We start from the raw sequence: 11,112 nt of genomic DNA on the forward strand, positions 1-11,112 counted from the left end.
TCGGGTAATCCTGTTTCCAGATCGACCTCCACGCAGATCCGGGCACAAGAGTATTGATCCTTCCTTGGGGCCTGGTCTATGTATTTTCCAAGTGCATTTCCTATAGATTGAAGTGAGCTTTGATTCCAGCAGTGCAGGGGAAGATGCGGGAGACGCACCCAAACAGGGACCGCCTTGGGCACATCTTGCGCTGGATCGAAATCAGTAGACCATTTGTTCAAGTAGAGTCCTTGAGGCCCCATGAAGTATGGCCCGTTTCTGAAAATTAGGCCTCTATCCTCTGTACTGTCGAACAAGAAAACGAAATACCCTTTGCCTACAAAGTAGACTTTGATTCCTTCATTTACCAAGGGTAACCAATTCCTTTTGACCCATTCTTCGACTGCTCTCGGGGATGGCCACAAACCGGTGAACTGGCCGATCAAACCTTTTTCTGCTAAATTCAGCGCAGATCTACATATTTCCTCCTCTGGTAAGGCAACCTTGGGTATACTGTCTAGTTTTTTGACGAACTTTTGCTGCGGGCCTGTGACCTGGCGTTTTCCTGATGCAGATACGAGGGCCTTAAAGGCTTCAATCTCCGGAGGGAAGGGGGGAGGGGCCGCAGGGCCACCTCCAGGCTCCATGAGGGAGGGCGCTTGCAGGTTGCTCAGGGCGCGGCTAGGGTTGCAGCGCGGCAGCTCGGAGCGATACTAACAATTTACAGATAGTATAATTTAAACTTCTAATCGCACCCTCCCACTTCAAAGGGCATTCCGGGCGCTCTCTTACCGAGAGCCAACCTGAACACCATCAAGGCATCCATAAATAAATTATTTTAATGTCCATTTTAAGTAACATATTTGCGCTGAGAGGTGCTCTACAATGGAGTATGAGAGAGATGATGTATTGTACTAAGAAGTAACAAAAATAATATATTGATTCAATTCAATTTGTTACATCACAATATATTTTTATTAATAAAATTACTATATATATATATATATATCTTAGAATATATAATTAACAAGTGTTGCATGATAACTTAATCTCTCTAGAAGAAGATAAAAAAAATACTTAATAAATAACTAAACTTAATATGAATAAGTATATAACTAACTAGTGTTCTTTGTTAGAAGGTAAATAAAATAAGAAAAACATTACTTACTGATAAAATTGGTAAAGGAAAATTGAACCATCTATCATAAAAGCAAAAAGAGATTTAAATATTCTCAAAAGCAAGTTCCTATGAGTTGTTAATTTTAAATTTGGTATTGACACTATGCAATATATTCATATATATGTTAGTTATTATACCTGCCACCTTTGATTGCATATTAGTTTGTCTTTGACCAAAAATTTGCGCTACTTACCCATAGTTTAACATTGGGAATTCATTTTTTGTTATTTTTTATTATTATTTAAATTTATTTATATGAAAGGTGATTGGTTGAGGTCTTATTATGGACGGTTTAGTAACTTCTATTTCTATTAATTACTAATATTTTGTTTTTAATTTTATTTCATTTTTATTTAACACTCTCTTTTTTTATCATACATTATAGCTTTTCCTCCATATTTTCAATTTAAGATGACTTATTATTAATCATATTTTTTAATTTTTGGCTTTTTGTTATTTTTTTATTATTATTTAAATTTATTAATTTGCAAGGTGATTGGTTGAGGTCTTATTATGGGTTGTTTAGTAACTTTTATTTCTATTATTAATTTTATTTCCTTTTTATTTAACTTTTTTTCTCTTATCTACATTTTCATAAATTATAGTTTTTCCTCTATATTTTCAATTTAAGATGACTTATATATATATATATACATATATATATATATACATATACATATATATATATATACATATACATATATATACATATACATATATATACATATATATATATACATACATATACATATACATACATATACATATACATATATATATATATATATATATATATATATATATATATATATATATATATATATACATATATATATATATATATATATATATACATATATATATATATATATATATATATATATATATACATAACACACACACACACACATATATATGTATGTTAAACAATATTAGTTAATTATATTTCTTAATTTTTTGTGATGATATTCAACAATGCACTATTTTATTAGTTGTTTTATTTTTTTGATGATTTTTTTGTCTTATATTTTTTTAGTTTAATTAAGCTATATTTAAATTAAGCGCTAGGTACTAGCTACTATGTAGCCCTTGTTAATATTGTGCAAGTAAAAGGTAAATACCAAATGTTGCAAAGGAACGTCGTAACACAATAACATATGGAGAAAGAGCATAAATGAAGAGAGATGTGATATGTTACAATTTCAGTGAGAGAAATAACATGGTGTTAAAAGTAAAGTGAACTCCCCTTTCGTTATCCTATTGATTTGCGTTGCAATATGTCAATTGAGGGAATGCTTAGCAGTTTCAACATTGTACTTGCAACTTTAGTTTTGTTTTATTCCCTTTGTCTAGAAAACATTAATCTTTTTAGAAATTATCAGCATTTAGAATCTTAATTCTAGAAGAAAGAAGGGGTTGTAGATCACATAATACAAAAAATTTATGCACTTATTTCCCACTAAAATATTAGCAAATGACTTTGAACAGGCAAAGCTCAAGGCCCAAACACAACCCCCTGCTTATACCCAACCACGATATCCTTTTGGGCTATCTAGTTTTCTAATTTTTTTGCTCTGATATAAAGGTCCTTCTGTAAAATTCTTGGTGATACTTATCATATAGTCTCGAATCAAATTTTTTTTCTTGAATCGTATTTCATGTCGGTTGTTTGTATCATTATCCCCAAGTTTGTTGTTTCTAAGTCCCTTTTCTTGGCAGCCTCATGTCATGGTTGTAATGTTTTGCTGTCAGTTTCTGTTGCAATAGAGCCCATGGAAATTATATCAACCACAATGATTTTGTGTGAGCTTAAATTCCTCCCCAATTAATTCTACAACAACTATACCTATGTTTATTTCAATTGCTTAATACCATTCCTCACTTTTGAAAATTGAATCTTTATGGTTTATATCTTCCTCAAATGATGTGAATTAGCCTATCTGATTAAATTCTACAACAACTATATCTATGTTTATTTCAATTGCTTAATACCATTCCTCACTTTTGAAAACTGAATCTTTCTGGTTTATATCTTCCTCAAATGATGTGAATTAGCATATTTGATTATATCTTGCATATCAAATAGGAATATCTATGCACGTCTTTTACATCCATCTTGATTTAAAGTTCTTTTTGTCTCCAATTGTCACATGATAACAAACTCTTTTTGTTAATTTGTATGCTTTTTGGAAAGTTTTCAAAATTTTTGGCATACAACTCCATGTTTCATGTTATGATGCTCATGTAATATATATATATATATATATATATATATATATATATATATATATATATATATATATATATATATTACTGACACACAAGGCTTTTGGTTTCCATACATTGTCAACATGATCACATCGTGTAGTTGATTTTTTATATTTGGATTTTGGTTTCCATGCACCAAGGATATTGGTTTCCATTCATTGTCAACATGATCACTTTATTGAGTTGATTTTTTATTTCTAGGGCTCTGAGACAGTTTGTGCATCTTATCAACCACTTCCATGCATTGTCAACATTTCTTTTCACAAGGGGGCATGGTCTTCCTTTCTTACATTTCTAACCTTCAAGCAAATCTTATAAACCAACTTTATTCTTTCTACTACCAATTGCAGAAATTGCTAATAGACCTTGCCTTGACTTTTGATCCTTATGTGCTTGCACTTCTCATCTCATCACATTTTTCTTCCAAAAGCTCTCTGATTCAAAGGTATATTCCTTACCCTAGTCGCTCTTTCTGTAAGAGGAAACATTTCCTAGGAAACGTGTATCCTCTTATTGACACATTTATGCATCTTTTGTCTCCTAAATACTCGTTGCTTTAGTCTTGTGTTAGTTTTCAAAGCATCCTCAACAATTTCATTATTGTTGTTTTCATGTTTTACTACTTCCCTAGAACTATAAAATCTCCTTGACCTCTTTGGATATACAAAATTTGAAGACATGTTTCTTGCAGGTCATGCCCGAGTTTTCTACAGAGGAGGAAATGAAGAAACACCCCCAAAATCATTTTCTTGACTTGTTATCCCCTCCACATTATCATCATGATTTCCATCTATTACTCCCTAAATATTTTGTTGTTGCTTCCATGCCAAACATGCTTGTAAGAGAGAATAATAATTCTGACCTGTAGGGGAGATATAACAAACATCATGACACCCCCTGTGAGATTTGAACTCAAATCTCCATCCTACAGTAAGGAGATGCATTTTTGCTTTTATGCGAGTTTGTTTCTTTACAATCTTGTCCAAATTAAGATTATAGTTAAGGGTTGCTCGAGGAAAATATTCAACATCAAAGGTTTCTCCTTTTGTAGGAGACTCCCATGATTCAGCTGATATGCACCCTAACTTGTTCAGTTGTACAGGTTTTCCATGAATGCCTAAATAAAGTGACATGTCACTAGATATTCCTTTCCTCATTGAAGAGGTCATTGCATCCTCCAATCCACTTGCTAGATCCTTCAATAATACCCCATCAAATTCACAATCTTCTTGGTCTTTCTAGTCTACCTCCTTGGTTGGAGACTGGGACATAATTTTCTCAATACAATCTGCTTCATTGGCTAGAACAAGGGGTACCTGTGCTTGTTCTTTTTCTGTCTCTTTGAATATCATTATTTTATTTTTTTCTGTGTTAACTAGGGTTCAATATCATCATCATCATCTAGAATACGACTATCCCAAAGTGGCCATAAATTTCCTTTCTTATAAGGAGCTTTTCTTCTAAATCCACCAGCAAGATAAGAAAAAAGACCTCCACTAAACTTTGCAATAGACTTCAGATGTCTACAAAGAACTTCCCTCCACTAAACTTTGCAATAGACTTCAGATGTCTACAAAGAACTTCCCTCCACTAAACTATGTAATAGACTTCAGATGTATACAAATAACTTCCCAAAGGAAACCCAACCACCAAGGGTTTTAGGTCAATCAATTTCTCTCAATATTTCCAAGCACTATTGAATTTTTGGAAGGTGGTTGAAAAATAATCCCAACTATTTCATTAAATGAATTTGATCATCATTTCTGGAGTAGAAAAGAAAACCCATAGAAGATGTTGGAAATAATTCCATCTATTTCATTAAATGATTTGATCACATCATTTATGGAGTACAAAAATAATCCAGCACTGAAGGAACACTAAAGTAATTAAATTTTTTACTAGCTTACCATTTTTCATATCTGCAAGAAATTAGTAACAAAGAATCAACATCAGTAAATTAAAAATGGTGAAAATTGTATTTGGTATGGTCATCAAATGCAAAATTAAATTTTCAACGAGAGTTTGTATTGCATGCAATCAATATGCAAGCCACACAACTATATATTAAAAAAATTATTAAGCTACCATAAGGTGACAACCATTGGTGTATAAGGTTTCAAAGGACTACCATACTGACGAGCCAAACCAAAGTCACATATCTTCAATTCACCACAATTGTTTAGAAGAAGGTTTGAAGTCTTCAAGTCCCTAGAAAAAATAAACAAAGTAGATAGTTGCATTCAACATCGATTTCCATAAAAAATATATAAGTCTCCTTGTATTTTATCTTCGATAAATAGACGAAGAAAGCACCTAACAAAAGATATCAAGTGCACACATGGCATGCACAATATGCTCCTTTTATTTTATCTTCGATAAATAGATGAAGAAAACACCTAACAAAAGATATCAAGTGCACACATGGCATGCACAATACGCATCATTTAAAAACAATAGAGAATGTAAGTGAAAACATAAGGAACTTGTACCTATGCAGCACCCAATTATCATGAAGGTATTTAACACCCTCAAAGAGCTGCAACATCAAACATTTAACTTTTCTCTGGCTGAAAGGTTGTTTCATGGTTTCCATAAGTCCTTTCAGATCATGCTCCATGTATTCCATCACCATAAAAATGTTTTCCAAGTTTCTTCCTACCACTACTTCCTTTACATCAACAATCGATGGGTGATGGAATGATAGAAAGACATTTATCTCCCTAGAGAAGTCATCGGAAAGCCATCTCTCTCTTTTTCCATTTTTACCTTTTTCAGAGCGACTATCTCCCAATTTTCTTATTCTTAGCTCTGTAGACAACTCCATATGTGCCTTCGTCTATCTTGTTAAGCCTCTCAAATTCATTGACACTTCTACAACCTTGTAGCATATCAATCATTCATTGTGTGAGTGGAATCTCAGGTTGAATCGAGGACTTGGGCTCATCATGAGACTCTGATTCAGGTGGTTGTCCAATACTATCATCTTCACTATTGTTGCCATCATCCAGTTCCATAAGCTCTCATTGATTCAATTCCAGGTCATATTGTTCATCTCTTCTTACATCATCTTTCCCCGAGACACCACCAATACCTTAACCTGCATCATCCTCAGAACTTTTTGATTTTCCTCTTGCACCCTCTGATCTCTCTCCCACGTATTCTCCCGGTTCAGGAGAAATACTCTGACCACTTCCATGCTTAATGCCACTGCGCTCTGAAGAGTACCTCCCCTACTCACTATCCATGTTGGTTGAACGTTTCTTTCGTTTCTTTGTGCCCTCATTCTCAGACCTTACATCTCTGAGAGAATTATATTCATATGCTCAACGAGAATTTGAAATGTAGCGAGGCTACAAAGGCTCTTTCTCATCTTCAAGCTTCGGACTATCAGGCAGTTGTCTAGGTTCCCTCTCATCCTCTGACGATGTAGATTGGAGTTCTTTCTTTGGAAAAATATCCTCTTATTTGGCATCACTTCCATTTCCTCCAGAGTGAGGAGCTGGGACTTCGATCGAGAGTGAAGGAAGGGGTCGGTCCTTTTGATCCAAACCTGTGTGAGTGCCTACCTCCAGATTTGCTTGGAGAAATATGGTTAAAGACATTGGATCCCTTTGACACAAAAATCTGGGGAGGCTTGCCTACCAAGCCATTAGTTGGCGAAGTGAAGATTCTAGCAGAAGCACTCGCAGTCAAGTTCAAACTTTACTGCAGCGGGCTGGCGAAGCGACGGGGGCAATGGAGGGGGTGGAGGGAGTTTTGTGGGGCTAAACTTCGATGCAGACACATATATAACACTCGAACCTCCTAAACTACTTGAATTATTTGGTTGTTCTGTGAAGCCCGGATATAATCCGGGCTTTTCGTCTAAATCCCACACTATTGGAGAATACTTTTTTTTCTTGTTTTGGAGACGGGGGAATTATTGTCCCGATCCAGCTTATGCACCTCACCTTCGCTTGTCGGATACTGTTCGAGATGAAATCCTAACCCCAAGTCATTAAACCAACCACCACCGTCCTCAAAAGCACTCCCGCTATAGGCCTCATAGGGCTCTCTATCCGCATGTCTCCCTTTACCGTGGCTATCTCTGTTGGAACTACACATCTACATGCGGACTCTTAGTTAGAGCATGGGACTACATGTAAGATTCCTTTTGCATGATTTACTCCTTGATTTGCTCCTTCTTTAACTCCGCAACTAGTTAGTTCTTCTGCATGATTTACTCCCTCATTTGCTCTTTCTTTCACTCCGCAACTGGCTAGTTATCTTCGGAACTTGTTGTAGGTGTTGAGTCTTCTCATTGATCACCACTATGGTGCATTAACTGTTGTAGGTGTTGAGTCTTCTCATTGATCACCACTATGGTGCATTAACTTGGGATCTTCACCCAGTAATGCTATATCATGAGAATTGGAACCTATTTTCTAATGGATCATTCTTTTCTTCTTTCGATTTTCTTTTAGTGTTTTTGGTCTGTAAAGCTGTGTGTTCAACCTTTACTAGCTAGATTCATCTGTGCAAGTTTTCTAACACTTTTACAATCTCCATAACCCTTAGAAGGTGACGAAGGGTAACTAGAGTAGTAGCTCCTGTTCTGATCCCTGTCAAGCTCCTGATCCTTATCCCTACTACCTGTAAGCTTAACCCTAGACATGTAGTCCATGAGCGGTCCCTATTCCTATCGTCCCCGCGATCCCTATCCCTATCCCGGTACTCTTCTCGACTCCTGCTCTGTTCATGTTCATCGATTTTGTTCACAGAATGAGAATCTCTCCGCCTCATAATTTCTTGGTTCGAGCCCGGTCTCTGCCATACTCGTGGTCGCAGTTGCCTCCATGCCTACCGCCTGCCATAATAGTTTGTTCCAAGAAAAAAAAATCACAACTCCTTTCCACTTCGCGGCTGTTGTGAAAACCCTGGAAGAAACCCTAAGAATTTTCGAAATCCCTCGACTTCGTTTGTTGTAACCCTCTACAAATCAGATGGTAATAAAAACACCACAGTGTTTCACTAAATCTTACACGCAACCGCTGATCACATAGCGTTTTCTGCCATAACCGCCTCCCTTGACATCCAAAGAGGATTTAGATGAAAGTGCAAATAGAAAACTTAAAGAATTTGAGGTGCTTACCAGGTATGGGAGGCCGGAGGGGGAATTTACATGCATCTGGGATTGCAGTAAATATATTCCATCTTCCAAAATGATATTTGCAGAAGGCCGATGATTCTTTCTCCCAACAATGAGCTTCAAAGTTTGTTAGAGAGAACAACTATCAAAGAGACCAGTTCTCTCAAGAAACAAGCCTTCACAATTGTCTAGCCAGTTACAACCGCCGATGTCGAATCTATCAAGAAAGCAGCCTGCACATGTTTCTAGCTAGTCACAACCGTGGCATGTAGGCTTATCTCAAATCACTGGATGAGTATAATTCAATCTTCTAACGAAAAATCGAATGGTGTTTAGATAGTCACAACCGTGGCATGTAGGCTTATCTCAAATCACTGGATGAGTATAATTCAATCTTCTAACGAAAAATCGAATGGTGTTTAGAGGACATGTGGGCAGGGTAGTTCTTCATATACTAAGTTATTAATAAGTATATATAATATTCTATGTTCTTCACAAAATTGGGAGTTTCAAGTAGAAAAAGACAATTGAAATAACTTTCAGCTTTTCTCATTAGTCATACGCTTTTTCTCGTTATTTCTATTTTAGTTTATTAGCTTTTAATTTACTTTTCCTTTTTTTCTTTTTTAGAGGACATGTGGGCAGGGTAGTTCTTCATCTACTAAGTTATTAATAAGTATATAATATTCTATGTTCTTCACAAAATATTGGGAGTTTCAAGTAGAAAAAGACAATTGAAATAACTTTCAGCTTTTCTCATTAGTCATAAGCTTTTTCTCGTTTTTTCTATTTTAGTTTATTAGCTTTTAATTTACTTTTTCCTTCTTCTTTTTTTTCTCATTTTGGGCTTTTTTTTTTAATAAGTTTCAATTCAGTTTTGCAATAAGACTTCAATTATTTTCACAAATAGAATCATACAAAAATAAAATGTTAATATATTATAAAATTAAAAAAAATTATTTGTTCGATGTTTATTTTAGAAAATAGATAAATATTTATAGTCAAAGCATAACTAATGCAAGCTCAATAATGAATCAACTAGTACCACCACATTAAAAATATTAATGTGGTTGATAGCTTTATAAATATAGCAAAAAAAACTATTGCAACACCAAGAATGTCTAACTAATGTACACATTTACCTAATTAACCATGTACACTAAGAATGTCTAACCAATGTACACATTTACCTGATTAACCATGTATAAAAAGGTTATTGGTGAAATTTAACTTGAGATAAAAAAAGAATTAAACATCTTATTATAAAATTGACCATTTTTCTAAATAAAATTTTCTTATATATTAATTTCCCCATCTAATTAGAATATGAACTTATTAGAATTGGAATAATCTCAAATCCCTAGGAAATTGGTGGGCCGATGTGGCACATGTTAGCACTTTGTAGTTTTCCTAGGTTGAAAAGGAAACTATAGAGGTAACCATAAACCACTTTTAAAGTTGGGATCTAGCGCTTCCAGCTTTAGAGAGGGCTCTCTCTGTATATTTTTTCTTACTGTTTAGATCTTAGGCTAGGTATGAAAGGTCATGATAGGTTTTTTTCAAGTTTTAGTTTTAGAATGAAAGAAAAGTCCATTGGGTGTGGAGTCATAAAATTTGCAGTAATCAATCATAAATAAACAAAGTATATGAAATAGGGTGAGGTAGGCAAACTCCTAGATCTTGTGAAGTATGTGTGGTAAGAATAAGATGAATATGAGGTGAGAATAAATTAAATATAATGCATACTTAAATGAGTTTTATATTTAATTTTAGATGGAAAACATTGAGATAGTTTAACAAGCCAGAGCAGAGTACTGCAAGTAAATTCAACTCTTAATATTCTTGCAACAACCAAGGAAGAACATCCATATGAAAACTTAGAAAGAAAAACAGGTTTACAAAGAGGGAAACATCACCATTTATTTGACACAAGAATCCTGAAACAATATTGCCTCTATATTTCTGAATTGATTACTTAAAAATAAAGTTCACAACTTACAATCAAAAGATCTTCTCTTTTACATAATCCAACCCATTTTAAATATTTTTACAAAATATTTATAGAGTTCCACTTGAACTAATTCATACCTCAAAACAAATTAATTACAAAATAATATCTACGAGAAGATGTAGATATTTCAAAAATAGAACTAAGTAATAGGAAATCTGGACTAATTTGGATGTTTTGTTCACACTTTGAGGAGAGTTGTTGCTGAATATAGCTACATTTATGCTTCTTTTGTTTTCCTTCTCCCCAATCTGTAGGATTTTTGTTTACCCTTATTCGACGAGCTCCAACAATTTATCCCACCACTCTTCACTATGAATGGAGAAATTTACCATACTCTGAAATCTCTCATCTACTTCTGTATATGTTTGAAAAGTTGGTTTGTTTAGACACATATGATGGATTTCATGCTTAATGAAGAGATCATATTGTGGTACTTCCATGAAAGCTTCTCCACTTATTGTTCCTCTTACTTTAGTGAACTTGGATGCATCTACAGCTATATTACACAACTGATCTTTATAATTTTCTAATGGAATTAGTTTTCCA

General features: G+C 34.3%; 1 pseudogene across 1 annotated transcript; it reads right to left on the reverse strand.

Annotated features, from left to right (window-relative positions):
• Nucleotides 1-5,508: 5,508 nt before the first annotated feature.
• On the reverse strand, nt 5,509-8,835 carry LOC149196446 (uncharacterized; annotated as a pseudogene). Its single transcript, XR_016254134.1, has 3 exons — nt 7,967-8,835; nt 5,917-7,512; nt 5,509-5,635 (listed from the first exon to the last, which is right to left on the reverse strand). The product of XR_016254134.1 is annotated as an uncharacterized LOC149196446 (transcript).
• Between the last annotated feature and the right edge of the window lie 2,277 nt (nt 8,836-11,112).

The sequence above is a fragment of the Pinus tabuliformis genome, chromosome 2_2 (assembly GCF_031772625.1).
Source record: "Pinus tabuliformis cultivar Carrire ecotype Pingquan chromosome 2_2, CPIR1, whole genome shotgun sequence".
NCBI classification, from domain to species: domain Eukaryota; kingdom Viridiplantae; phylum Streptophyta; class Pinopsida; order Pinales; family Pinaceae; genus Pinus; species Pinus tabuliformis.